Raw genomic sequence first — 15,422 nt, forward strand, 5'->3', positions numbered from 1 at the left:
TTAAAAATTTTACTTCTTCCAATCTATATGCCTTTAAATCACTTTGTTACCTTATCACAGGGCTAGGACTTAAATGGTCAAATTGAATATTCATATTTTGTTCTCAATCATTCACATGAAAATGTAATGTTACTGGTAGGGTTTTGTTTTGTTTTCATAGACATCCTTTATCTGTCGGTTGAAGATGTTCCTGTTTATTCTTAGTTTGCTGAGAGTTTTTATCATGAATGGTATTGAAACTTGACAGTGGTGGTAAACTACAACATAAAACTGGAGAAAGGAATTAAAAAGCTGGTGTAATGTAGTATGTAATTAAGTAATATATGAGAAATTTTAATTATATTGACAATGGGATTGGCTTGCTATTGCTTGGGTAAATGGTGTTGTGGAGCAGGAGTCGGTAAACATCTTCTGTAAAGGGCCAGATAGTAAATATTTTAGGCTTTGAGGGTCACATGGAGTCTCTGTAGTAATTTCTTTTTTCTTTTACTTTTTGTTTGTTAGTTTTTGTTTCTTTATACAATCCTATAAAAATATAAAACCACTGTTGGCTCTCAGTCTTTACAAAAACAAACGTAAGCCAGATTTGGCTCTGGGGCTTTAGTTTACTGAACCCTGCACTGGAGAATGATAATGAAAAACTCCTCAGGGCCATTAATCATCAATTAAATGCTAAGTGTGAAAGCCAGAGGGCCTCCTTGGCAACATATGTTACAGTTACTATTGCAGCATAACAGATCTTGCAAAACCTTAGTGGTACAAATCAACCTTTTTATTATGCTCACAGATTCTGTGGTCTGGAATTCAGAAAGGGCATATCAAGGATGACTTTCTCCTCCACAGTATCTGGGAAGACAGAACAGCTGGGATTAATGCAATGACTGAGTTCTGGAATTATCTGCAGGTGTCTTCATTAACATGTCTGGCACCTAAGCTGGGTTGACATTCAATTTTGGCTCAGCTCAGAAAATTGCTATCTATGTGGACATGGACTATCCCTGTGGACTGGGTTTCCTCACAGCATATAGGCCTCAGAGTAATCAGACTTCTTAAATTGGGGTTTAAGGTGCCAAAAGTTAGTATCCCAGGACATGAGGCAGAAACTGCAATTTATTGTATAGCTAACTTCAGAAGTAAGAGTAACTTTTATGGCACTATACCAGTTGAAGCAGACACAAGCCCAGTCAGATAGAAAGGTACGTGATATAGATCCCCCCTCTCAGCAGAGAAGTGTCCAAGAACTTAACAATCATTTTTTAAAACTTCCACAATCACCCTCTTGCAACAAATTATTTCTATTTTTTCCATATGAGAAATACACTCTCCCCTTTATAAAATCCCCCCAATTCTCTTCTCATTTTGACTTCAGGATTGTGCTAAAAGTCCTGGATATTGTCAATTTATCAAATCTATATGTAGATGACGCTCCTTTAGTACAATGTTTAGGGTATGAAATACCTGCACTTGAAAATCTGCACACTGAAGAGACTAGTTGTCCTATATATTCCAAAGTACTATCATGAAACAGGGAAACCTATTCAAATGGGGGGAAGGATGGGAGAGGCACATAGAAGTCATTAGTCCATAGTAATTCTGAAATTGAACAAGGAACCAGTGGTCAGTTCCTTTGTTAGAGATTATTCTTGTTCTGTATAACTGATTCTTTAGGGCATTTTGTTTAGGACTTCTAGCTCTTGGTTAATTCCATTTCAGTCATTATTCCATTTCCACAGAGTTTCCTATGGTTTCAGCAAAATTCCAGAGAATTTAAGGATCTAAAAGTCTATATGCACTTTGGATCTAAAGAGAGAGAGTATACAAACAAGTAAAATCCTTTCAAGACCATGTTTGGGTCTCCAAAGATCAATTTCTAATTGATTCTATTAGACAAAAGCCACATGAACTAATCTCTTCAAGATTTGTTCTTGTCTGTTTTTGGTTCACTGTAAAGATGCTGAGTGGCCATGTCCTCAATATTAAGATACTCTGAAGAGCTCTATTTTTAATGGGGACTAAATAGGCATACCGTTTTTTTTACATCACTTTCAGGGTTTTTTTTTTTTTTCTATCCATCAAAATGTTTCTATTAGGTATTATATTTTTCTGAGGATTTCATTTTTTTCCTGTGTTTATCTTTTATCCAAATACATTTCTTTATTTGGTATTCTTTTGTTGACTGGAGGGACTGAAAATTTATATTCCTTCTAAATGTTGTTTAAGATTGAACATTTCTTTTTTAGTTTCTGTTATTCTATCTGTTCTTATCAAGGAAAATAAAAGAACCAGTTGGCACTTTTAACATTTTGTCTGGAAATGCCCCTTAATAGCAGTCATGTTATTATTACATATTCTACTTTCTACATTAATACAGGCAAGAGTTTTACAAAGTTTTCTGCCATGACATAAAAGAAGTCTCCTTTCATCCAGCTTTTGACAGCATTCTTCTCACTTTAAACCCTTCACACTTTCTTCCAGGCTGCAGCTATCCATTACCTCTCAGTACTTTCAACCTTTTTGCTTATCTAATCCTAAAGATAATGCTATGTATTTCAGGTACTGAATTCTGTTTATCAACTTCGTTCATAACTAATTACACCAAAACTTAGTTGTTTACAACAACCATTTCATTACACTGGTTCATAGATTCTGCTGGTCAGGAGTATCTCAGATAGAGGAGGGATATCTTGTTGATGCCACAGTTATGTGAAAACTTGGTTGAGAGTATAACTCAATATCCAGAGGCTGTCATCATCTGGATACATCTTCATTCAAATATCTAATGCTATGTTGGGATGACTCAACAATTTGTCTCAAGTGCGACTGAGGACCAAAGTTCTTATCCATGCCATTTCATACGGCATGTGGCATGGATTTCTTATAGTATGGAGGAGTCAGGGTAGTCCCTTCTTTTTTTTTTTTTTAAGATTTTATTTATTTATTCTTGAGAGTCACAGAGAGAGAGGCAGAGGGAGAAGCAGGCTCACCACAGGAAGCCCAATGAGTGACTTGATCCCAGGACCCCAGGATCACACCCTGAGCCAAAGGCAGATGCTTAACCACTGAGTCCCACGGTAATCCCTTCTTAAATAATGACTCAATGCTCCAAAAGGAGTTTCCCAGAAGATGGACATCACATAGCATTAATCTCTGCTTGCTCTAATGGATAATATAATCACAACCCCACCCAGATTCAAGGAGAAGGGCATAGTCACCACCTTTAATAGGAAGAGTATAACATTATTTTAAACTGCCACTTTATATAAAAAGACCCTCTATCCTTTACATGGCAAAAATAAAAAGGGGGAAAACATAGGCAAAGACTTGAATGTAACAGCAGATTGCTCCAGAATTTAAGTCTCAAGTTGGGCAAATTAGTCTTGCTGAGTAAGGATCCTGAAGGGAGATTAATGAGACTCTAAGATACAGGATAAGCACCCAGAAATAATGGTTTGATTCACTCAAAAATCTTAAATCCTTAATCTCCTGAATACTTTAAGTCTACAGAAGCAGCCCCATTTACCCTGTTTCAGAAGCGTGCTTATTGCTTCTTACCTGCAAGACAACACATGGTCATAATCCCCAAATCTATCATTTGTTCTCTCATGCCCACTAGGCCAATGACTAGGACTAAATCAAAACATACTTGTGCTTTTTAAGGCAATACAGTATTCATTGGCAGAGATAGCCAACATGGGACTAGCATAAGATGGGAAACTGAATACAGAACTTGATTTTTGGGAGGACTAAATATAGGGAAGCAGAATATAAAGCTGCATAAGGAAAAATATTGATATGGAAGCACTCACCTAGGGGATAACACTTAATGACCAGGTAAATATGTTGGGAGAAAAGGTAAACATTCTTTTAGAGTAGCTCTTAGAATGAAAAAGCTGGAACACATTCCACATGAACTCAGAAATGGCAGATATCAAAAAGCATGGGGAAATCATTTTTATAGGATGGATATGCTATTTAAGTCCAGAAAACCTAGCAGATGAATATGTTCCATAGGTAGCCAATGAGATACAATATTTTTTAAAGTAATAAGGAATGCCCTAATAAGAAGAGCACCAGCATGAAGAAGAAGTACAACACTCCTGGTTTGTAGGTTAGGACTGATACAAGACAATTATAGAACTAGACTATATACCATATAATTAATATCGTAGGATCCTAAAATAAGAGTTAGGGAGATGTGGGAAAAGTATAGCTTATTATTAGAATCAAGGTACACAAAATTATGCTTTAGCAAAAGAGTAATGGCCAACGAGTCCTGACTTGCAGAAAGATATGGAGATGGTCAGTTGAATATGGCAACCCTGGAGGCAAATATATCAACAACTAAGAATGGTAGTAATGTATACAACCAGAACATCATCAAGGATGAATACTTAGAGGTTAAAGGCATCACTTCCAATCAAAGACACTATTCATTTCCCAATTTCTGAAGCTAAGTAGGTTTTTGAACTAGAACCTACTCCTAAAAGTGAGATCATGACTCCAGTATCAAGGACTTTGCAGTACTATGAAAACTGTATATGATTTTAAATTTCTTCCCTAACAGAATCTGTAACAATTATGTACTTACTTGTTGCGGAGAGAGGAACACTAAAAGTATTATAGAATTTTTGCTCACAAGGTCCGATATCCAAGGATCTGAGCATCAATAAGCCTCAATTTATAGTGGGACAATATCTGAGCCAGGTAGTTAATGCACCACTTGCTCAGCATACTTTATAGCATCCTACTGCATCCAGGCACACAATTCATCAATTTCTGTATGAATAAAATGAATGTATCTGGTAGATGGGACCATCCATGCCTTAAATTTTTTTAATTACAAGTCAAAAATCAATGAAAAGTAGGGAAAGTCTAATGGAAAGATCTGAACCTGCTTCTCATTTCTGGCCAAGATCAAAATCTATTGTGTATATCACATTCTTGAGGATTAGTAGAGTAAATGTTGCCCTTAAAGACCTAAAGGAGGCAGAGATGGTGGTCCCCATTCCTTCTCTATGTAATTCGTGTTTGGGTCTTTATAAGAAACATAACAAGAATATATTATTGCATACTCACCTACATACTGGAAGCGGTTTGTCAGCTGTGGCTTTTATAATAATGCACTTTAAGATATCCTGGGGTACCTGGTACGTGCCCATTAAATGATGACTGCATTCTTATCTATCCCAGTCTAACAGGATAACCAGAAACAATTTACATTCACTTAGAATGGATCAAAGTCTACATTTTCAGTCTTTCCCAGAATTATAGCTTTGCCATCTAGTCATGGTACAGACTAAATGAACCTGGGCCAACTATACTTGGGACAGAATAGCATACTAGTCCTCTACATTGATGAATTTATGCTAATTAGACTAGTTGGGCAAGAAGTAGCTATTACATTGCCCTGGTAAGACATATGGACTTCAGAGGGTAGGAGTTAAATCCTAAGAACTTTACAAATATTCAGACATTTTTAGGTGTCCATTGGTGTTGGACATCCTAAAACATGTCACCACCACACAACGTCTCCCAAAGTATGTTACTTCACACATTACACATGGAGAAAAAAAGTGTAATACATTAGACTTCTGGTTCCTGTAGACAATGCATTTTATACTTGGGTACTACTATAATCTTGTGCCAGGTAACATGAGTGGCTGCCAGTTTTGATCAGAGCCCAGAGAAGGAAAGTATTCTGCCGTAGGTCCATGAATTGAACAAATATAAATCTAAGGAAGAAAAACATCTCACAGGATCCTTCAGGAAGAATACTTCACACCTATAAATATTGCTCTGATCTATATATCAGGGGATATCAATGGGTGATTGTATGAATTGTGCAAGAAGATGGAAAGGGAATTAGCAGCTGGTTCAGGTTGTGCTAATAAGCAGCCCTGATACATGGGCTGTTTAATATAGCGAACCTAATAACATTAGCAGTACTGGTGGTAATAAAGCCCACCTTGTGGAGTTTATGGTAAGACCCAATGTCTTACTAACACAAGGCAGAACTCTAGTGTTCCCGAGCAAGACTCTGCCATCTGCAGTGGAGTATTTTGAAAAACACAGCTGGCATATGTATATATGATATACCATCAGTTCATGTTCATTATGATACTCCACAAAAATCATCAGTCTCCATTGAAATCTGGATTTGAAAGCAATTACATGAAATGTCAGAGAAATTTATAATGATGATACTGGTAAACAATAACTTAATATTAAAAGTAGAACAAATAGATTTCATATGCATCATGTAAAGTGATTTGGTAAGAAGTGCACAGAAGCACTTGTAAAACATTGTTGCTAACCAAAAAAAATTAAACAAGATTGTAAATCAAGCATCCATTTTATTAGAAACAAAGGATTAGAGGAATAAGGTAATACACCATGCCAAAGCAACTAGCCATACCCAGGATGTGAGTTATTCTATAGTATGAATGACCTGGTTTTCAATTACATTATATGCATGGACATGTACACACACACAAACACACACACACAGCCTACTCTAGAATACAAATTAGACTTTGGAATAATATGAAATGCAGTGTGGCAATGAATGAAAATTGTAGGAAAGGTGATGTGAGCAAACCCACAGTAAAATTCATCCTTGAGTTGGGGAATTTTATAATTATTAGATGATAATTATCCATTTATTTTGGTGTGATTATGGTAAATTTTTATTCAGAGTCATTCTCATTAGGAAATAAATATGGAGAATTATGAATGGCATGACCTGAATTGTTTTGACATACTCCCCCAAAAAACAGGTGTTTAGGAAAGATAAAGTTTGTAAAAGGTACAGAATTGTTGAGAACAACATATGTGAGAATGGTATATGGGCCTTCAGTATACTTTTCACTTACTCGTGTATGTGTTTAACAATTTCTCAAAAAGAAAAAAAAAACTTGCTTATTTGACAAACCAATATGTAAAAATAGATTTATAAATAAAAATATAAAATAGATTTGTCTTCTCTAGCATTTATGGGAACTTGAAAATTTACTGTTTGTTAATAAAAATCGATGGTGTATCAAACACACAGACAGATGCAGAAGCACAGATATATTTGCTTTAAAAATGTGAGTGTATATTCTTATAGTGCATCTTCCACAGCCAAAGAATTTATGAACATTGCTATGTGGTTAAACGGAAGATCCTCCATTGTGCACCAATCAGAGATTTATCAGTTTTGAAATTGCATGAGACTTCACATCTCCTATCTTGTACATCCCTCAGTTCTATCTTTCATTTAACTTTAAAGTTTTGGTTTTTACTGAAATTAAGTAGATAGTGCATCTGCCTTGTTATCCACTCTTCTCTCTCCCACCCATGGGTTTTCACATTCTCATGTCTTCTTATCTGCCATCAGCAAATCCCATAAATAAGTGTCAGCAGAAACTGCAGGAGTGAGTTCTCAACATCCCTGCTGATTAGGCAGAAATCAGCCTGATTCTTAAACCGTTTTTATCAAAATGAGAAAGGTCATGCAAAACACACTCTGCCTAAGTCTTAAGTCAGAGCGGGAAATGTAGGCCACCCTCTCAGAAATGTGTAGTTTCAAAATAGCTCTGTAAGTTTAAATCGTGTTGTATATAATTCTGGCAAACTAGTTAAAGGTATTTTAAAAATTCTGCTCAACTCCTGAATGGTCCTTGTCCTCAGAGCTCCTGAGTACCCTAAGGCCAGTAGCATACCTGCCAACTTGTATCCTCTGCAGCCTTTCATCTGTGCATACGGGAGACCAACCGCTGAAGTTTCTCCCTGGTCCTGCCCAGCCACTGACTTTCAGGGGCTCTTGTCTCAACACCCCTTCCTAAAGATGTGATTAGCTATACCATGGCCACTAGTCCTTTGTCTACTCCTGGGGCATTCCCTTTCTGCAGGAAACTGAATTGTAATATGAAAGCTAAGGCTTTGTTTGAGCCTTTGACCTGCTCCATTATCATTGCAATGCCTTGGTCACCTTAAATCATGGAAAAACACACACCTAGCCTAATTCATAAACAAAAATGTTGGTCATAATTGTTTAGGGTGTGGTGATTTTAATACTGTACTGTCTTTGTCATCTTTGGATTAACACAACTACTTTACATTTTGTTGTAAAGTGTAATTTGAATGAAATGGATCTTTCTCTTCAGGGCTATAGAATGCTCAATAAAACCCAAAATGTACATAGGGCTTCAGTTAATGAAAACAGAGCTACTAAATGTTCACAGTAAGTGGATTTGTGAGAAGCAGCAGCTCTTTATCTTACTCTAGTCTTTCAATTTCAATAATCAGAGGCAAGATGGCAATAGCAAGAGAGAACATAGCCACATTGCCAGAAGGGCAGAATGTATTTTAGGTCTTTGAGTGCTGTTGTGTGTATCTCTTATGTGTTCAAGTATTACACTTCTTCTTTACAATGCCAGATTAATTCTCCTTAAGAGAATCTCAACTCAAAACAAAATAATTGAATCAGAAAAAGAACAATTGTCAATTAACACTGAATATTATGTGATAATACAGACAGCAAAAAGCTTAAGTTAAATTTATAATCCTTCAAAATTCCTACAAATTAAATAGCAAATAGGTACGTACTCATGAGGGCATGGGGGATTATATAAATATGGATATAATTGTGGTCACACAGAACAATGACTGAAGAGAAAAGTGCTAAAATGCCCCAGTAATTCAGAAACATGAGAGAGAATTTGTCTGAGCTATTAAGTGCCAATAGCAGTAAATTCCAAGGACAGTGAATCTTCAATTAATTTTCCTTGTAAAATTTTTGAAGGGCCTCCAGGCTTATTCAGATCATTAGAATTGCTTTACAGGCCCTAAACAAGAAACCTTATTTGCTGTTAATGGAAGAGAAAGTTTGCAGCTGGGAGCCTATAATGGCTACATTCCTGTAAAAATTCACAGGAACTTTTTTTTTCCCCCTTCACATTAGAAAATGTCCCAATCTTAAGTATTACAGAAAATATTTTCCCTGATTTTTTTTCTATTTTTCCACAAGTCAACAAAATCCATTTAATTCAAAATGCAATGTTTTGTTTTTGTTTATTTTTCATTCAGCAGGGTGGAGCAAGTCATAAATGATTGCAACATATTACATCTTAAAGGAAAAATGCTTAAAAATTTTTAAAAAGTTGGCATCTAAGATCCCACAACATATTGGATGGATCTCCCCTCACATCCCTACTCTGTTTTACAGTGATTCCATATGCCCCTCCCCCGCCCCACCGCTGTGTCTAAAGAGAAGCTCCTTAGCAAAGGCTCAACACATCTGAACTTTTATTCTTGATGTGACTTTTTGTCTGTTTGCTTAAGACCTTATCAATTTTATCTTAGTTTAAACAAACCATTTACTTGTAACTCAATATCTTCATTCTTCCCCAAAATATTCTTAGGTCTCACTTCCAAAAAGCACCCTTCCTTTATGTCTACAAAGCTCTTGATCTACTCATCCTCTCCCTATCCTTCCACTGTTAAAGCCACTGACCAAGAGCTCTATACTTCTCTAATTTAAAACTTTATTTCACTTATTCCTTAATACTTTGAAATCTGGTTCCTTTCTCTTTCATATAAGCTATTGCTTATCCCACTGAACTATTCATAATCATCAAGCCACCAAATAGATAAAAATGGTAAATTGTGTTACATCATAAACTTTAAGTAGAGGTGTTTTTCTGAGAAAAAAAAAATAATTGTGTAGCAGTAGTGGGTTGAGTGATGGCCTCTCAAAATCCATGTCCATCCAGAGCCTCAGATTGTGACTTTATTTGGGATTTGAGGCTTTGTAGATATAAGATGACATCATATTAGATTAGGGGAAAACCTAAATACAAAGTGCAAATGACCCTGGAGATACAGATTGTGGAGGCCAAGAAAATTAAGGCCATTCCACTTTAAGTTCAGCGTTAGCACAAGTACAGCCATCCCAGGCCGCTGTGAATAAGAGCTGAAATTTACATTACTTCAGTTACAGGAAGAAAACATCTTACAGCTTAACGTCCTAGAAAGCCCCATATTAGAATAAGAACAGAGCCCAAGCCAAGGGCAGGAAGCCCCATATTAAAATGAGAACAGAGCCCAAGCCAGTGGCTGGAAGCCCCATATTAGAATAAGAATAGAGCTTAATGCTCTTGAAAGCCCCATATCAGAATGTAAACAGAACTTGAGAAATTCCTCCCCCCCTTCTGGAGATCCCCTAGACCAGCCCATAAAACTAAGCTGGCACCCACCTCGGGGTCCAAGTCCCTGCTCCACTGTGTCGGGTATACTTGGACCCAAGCTCGAGCTTGTAAATAAACCCTCATGTGTTTGCATCGGTGTCGGCTCCTTGGTGGTTTCTCGGATTCGTGATCTTGGGCACAACACAGATAAGAAAGTAGTGTGTAAATGGAAACAAATTGGAGTGACGCATTTATAAGCCAAAAAATGCCAAGGATTGCCAGCAAGAACCAGAAGCTAGGAAAGGGGTATGGGGTGATTTCTCCCTCAGAGTCTCAAGAAGGAATGAACCCTGCCTACACTTTCATTTTGAACTGCTCACCACCAAATATCTGAGAGAATATATTTCTGTTGTGTTGACCCATCCAATTTGTGGTAATGTGTTACGGATGTCCCTTGAAAAAATATAGTAGTTTCAAAATATTTTTCTATATAAAACAAAAGATATATTTTAGTGGAAAAGAGTTTCCTTTTTTTTTTCTTAAAAATTTGATAAGATAATAAGATGAAGTATCATAATACCACCACTTTTTATCCCTACCCTCAGGCCCAAATAGTTTTGTTTCCCTCTGTTACAGTGATATTTTGGTGTGAAAATTAAGAAATACCATTCTTTGAAAATTCACAATCATTGCTAGCAGTTACATTAAAAAAGGCTCTTGATTTTTGATATCCTCAAATTTAGCAATATTCAAAACTATAGACCAATTTTTTTAAAAACCTAAATTTTCCTTTCTCTTCTCTGACATGGAATCACCTACTTTCACTTTCTATCCTTCCTTAAAAAATTAAAAATTATCCTTCCATTAAAAAATGTCTATGTATGGGCTCTTAATTTTTCTCTGAGTATTCAAACATGACATTATTTTATAAGTTTATCTTTATTATGCACTGCTTCTCATCTATGTCTGAGTTAATCCCAAATTTACGTTTCAACTAATTACTTCTCTAGCCATTTTATTTTTAACAGGCCTCTTCAGTTGCATGTTAATGTTGACTTTTTGTCCATCATATGGATCATTTATCTCCATGTCCCACAGTGAACTATTTATCCAATCTTTCTTATGTTTCTGACAAACTAGGTATTTGACTTCTCACTCTTCTTATGGCACAGAATTCTAAAGTCAACAGGATCAAATCCTTATATCCTTTTGTACTATAGTCTCTGTTTCATCTCTCTCTCTCTCTCTCTCTCTCTCTCCCTTCTTCCTCCCCTCTATAACAACAAAACAAATATACTACTTAGTAATTGCCTTCTTTGCGGTAGAAACTGAGCTAGGTGCTACTGCATTAGCCATCATGATCCCAGCAGGAAACACTGGGTATACTCAAAAGGAGTAATCAAAATAAAGCAGAGGCAGAGAGATAGGTTTAGGGATAAAGGAAATCAACAAGATGAATAGATCACCCTGGATTTAGGAATAGTTGGAAGCTGGCTGTTGTCACCCCTATACCTGAAAGGTTAGGGGAAAGAGTTGTTTCCAGAAGCCAGAGAGAGCAAAATGTATTATATAACTGTAAAAGATAAGTTGTGAAACAGGGAGGTGACCTCTAATAAAATATTCTGCAGAAGGAAACTTGAAGGGACAAATATCTCAAACATACTCTCCTCACATACACTCCAGCTCTCATCTTTGACAGTATACCTCCTTTTGGTGGAATCCAAGCAAGAACCAAAATAAAAGAGATATTCTTGAACCATCCCAAAGAAGTCAGCTTCTCGGTGCACAGAATCTAAGAATGAAGTGTGGGATAATACACATTTTATTGTCAGACACCACTAACTAGTATTTTTTAAAGCATGTGCATAATTTTTGTTTGGGATAGATATATCCTATAATCTCTTTCTAATCTATACCTTTTCTTTTCCACCGTAACCTAAGTCCTAAGTCACTCTTCTCTAGGCTTTCTGTATTGCCTTTTTTTTAAATTAAGATTTTTCTTTAAATTTATTCATGAGAGACACACAGAGAGAGAGAGAGTCAGAGACATAGGCAGAGGGAGAAGCAGGCTCCATCCAGAAAGCCTGATGTGTGACTCAATCCTGGGACTCTGGGATCACACCCTGAGCCAAAGGCAGACGCTCAACCACTGAGCAACCCAGGCATCTCTCTACTGCTTTTTTTTATTTTTTTAAACCTCTCTTAATTCCAGTACATTTTTATTTTTTATTTATTTTTATTTTTTTGTTTATTTTTTAAGATTTGTTTGTTTGTTTGTTTGTTTATTTATGAGAGAGAGAGAGAGAGAGACAAAGACACAGAAGGAGGGAGAAGCAGGCTCCATGCCAGGAGCCTGACATGGGACTTGTTCCCGGGACTCCAGGATCTCACCCTGGGCCAAAGGCAGACACTCAACCACTGAGCCACCCAGGCATCTCTCTACTGCTTTTTTTTTTTTAACCTCTCTTAATTCCAGTACATTTTTATTTTTTATTTATTTTTATTTTTTTAAGTTTATTTTTTAAGATTTATTTGTTTGTTTATTTATTTATTTATTTATGAGAGACATAGAGAGAGAGAGAGAGGCAAAGACACAGGAGGAGGGAGAAGCAGGCTCCATACCAGGAGCCCGACGTGGGCCTCGTTCCCGGGACTCCAGGACCTCGCCCTGGGCCAAAGGCAGGCGCCAAACCACTGAGCCACCCAGGGATCCCCCCAGTACATTTTTAGGTGGTGGTTTAATCATTGTAAATAGCAATGACAACACAATCTTTTCTCCAATCAAAAATATAGAAGGTTTCAACTCCAAATCCAAGGCATGTCAAGAGACAAGAAGAAACACATGGTTTGAAAGCACAGATGCCAGAATGATCAGCCAGGAAATTTAGCCTAACCATGATTAACAAACAAAGAGTTATAATGTAAAAGCAGATATCACTGGGAACATAAGTAGATTGATGAGAAAAATCTACATATAAGAATAAATGCTAAAACAAATACAGTGTAACTGTAAACAAAAACACTGTAAATGAAAAATGCCTGTCCTGGGCTCATTAGTACAGTTGACAAGACCAAGGATAAAATCAGTGAGCTTAGATATAGGTTAAAAGAAATGTCCCAGACTGAAATCCAAGGAGACAAAAGAATATAAATGAAACAAAACAAAAAAAAAGTGGATCTAAAACTAGGACAGACGTCCATGAAGAAGGTAGAATAGGTGAATCCTAAGCTCACCTGGTCCCACAAACATATTTAGATAGCAGCCACATCAGTGCATCCAACCTAGAAGATGAGCCCCCATAGCATTTGGCTTTGAAAACCAGTGGAGCTTAATTTCATGAGGTTTTATAACCAGCAGGGCTTAACTCCTGGCATCTTAAAAACTTAGCAGGATCAGCTGTAGGAGAGCTGGCAAGCAATAGGAAACTGAGTCTCCACTCTTAAAGGAGACAGCATAACAACCCCACAGAGATATAGCATAGAAGCAGCAGTTTAAAAACTACCTGGGATATAACCTCTTGAAGATGTATTTATTTGCTAATCTTAGAACATATGCTGGAGGTACAGAGATCTTCAGGAGGTTTCTCGAAGAATAAAAGGGTTGGCAGGCACCATTTCTCTTCCGTCCCAGCCTAGATAGTCTGATACCTACAGGAAATAGCATGAACGCTTTCCATCTAGCTTTCTAACACCGTGAACTTTGCCCCCATGTTCTCCCACAAATCTGCCCTATCCAACTGGCCCCATGTAGTAGGAGCAGCTCCTGCCATGTTTCATGTTGCAAGCAGTCCCTCTAGGGATCTGTATCTGAGGAGAAGGAAAGATAACCACACACCCCAGTGCATTCAGAAGCCAAACCTTATAAATGATAGTATAGAGAAAATGTCCTGCAATCAGTGCCTCTGCAGCCACAGCAGGCATCTGGCCTAACTGCCAGCCCTGCCCACCAACAAAATCCTCTCAGGGGACAAGGCTGAGAAAGGATGCTGTAGGTCTGCAGTCTCAATAGCTGAACTGGGGGGCAGATATTTGGTTGGGCTACAGGCCTCTCAGGAGACAAAACAAGGAAAGTACCCTATAGTTTAGTGTGACTACAGCCACCAGCAAACAGGCTAATGTTAGGTATCTCATCTGATTGCTAACACTGTCCAACCACAAGCCTCTGACTGGCCTCTTAACAGCAAATCTACTGCAGGCACAGTGGGACATTGTAGCCAGCTGGACTGAAGGCAAACAAAGTTTAGCCACAACAGTAGGGTGTACACAACCCACATAGGCAAGCCTGGTTTTGGAGAATAGGAACACTGTACTAGAGGGTACCACAGGAGCTCTTCTACATAAGGCCACTACTTTCAAGATCAGGAGATGTAGCAGATTTTCCTAATACATAGAAACAATCATACAGTTAGACAAAGTGATTAGACAGAGGAATATGCCCCTTAAACGAAAGAACAGAATAAAACCACAGTAAAAGAATTTAATAAAACAGAGATAAGCAATATGCCTGATAAAGAATTCAAAGCAATGGTCATAAAGATACTTCCTGAATTTGAGAGAAGGGTGGAGGATCTCAGTGAGACCTTCAACAAAGAGATATAAAAGAGATATAAAACATAAAATAGACCAACGAGAGATGGTCGAGAGATGAAGAACTTTCATTAACTGAAGTTAAAAATACACTAGAGTGAATCAGAGCAGATTAGAGGAACCAGAAGAATGGATCAGTGAGCTGGAAGACAGTATAGGAAAGCAATCAAGCTGAAAAGTAAAAAAGGAAAAAAAAAAAAAAAAGAAAATAGATTAAGGGAACTCAGTGATGTCAATATAGTAACACATTATAGGGATCACAAAAAGAGGAGAGAAAAGAGGGTAAAAAATTCATTTGAAGAAATAGCTGAAAAGTACTCGAAGCTGTGGAAGGAAACAGACATCCATATCCATCAGGCACAGAGATCCCTGCACCAATAAATAAATACATAAAGTCAAATAAAATAATAAAATTAAATCAATAAAATTAATTCAAGGACTTACACACCAAGGCATGTAATAATTAAAATAGCAAAAAGTAGTGAAAAAGAAAGAGTTTTAAAAGCAGCCAAAGAAAACAGTTATCAATAAAAGAAACTCCAAAAGCTATGAGATGATTTTTCAGTGGAAAGTTTATAATCCAGAAGGCAGTAGAATGATATATTCGGAGTGCTAAAAGGAAAAAAAAAAAAAAAAAAACTGCAACCAAAAAAAAAAACTCTACCA

The sequence above is a fragment of the Canis aureus genome, chromosome 1 (assembly GCF_053574225.1).
Source record: "Canis aureus isolate CA01 chromosome 1, VMU_Caureus_v.1.0, whole genome shotgun sequence".
NCBI classification, from domain to species: Eukaryota; Metazoa; Chordata; class Mammalia; order Carnivora; family Canidae; genus Canis; species Canis aureus.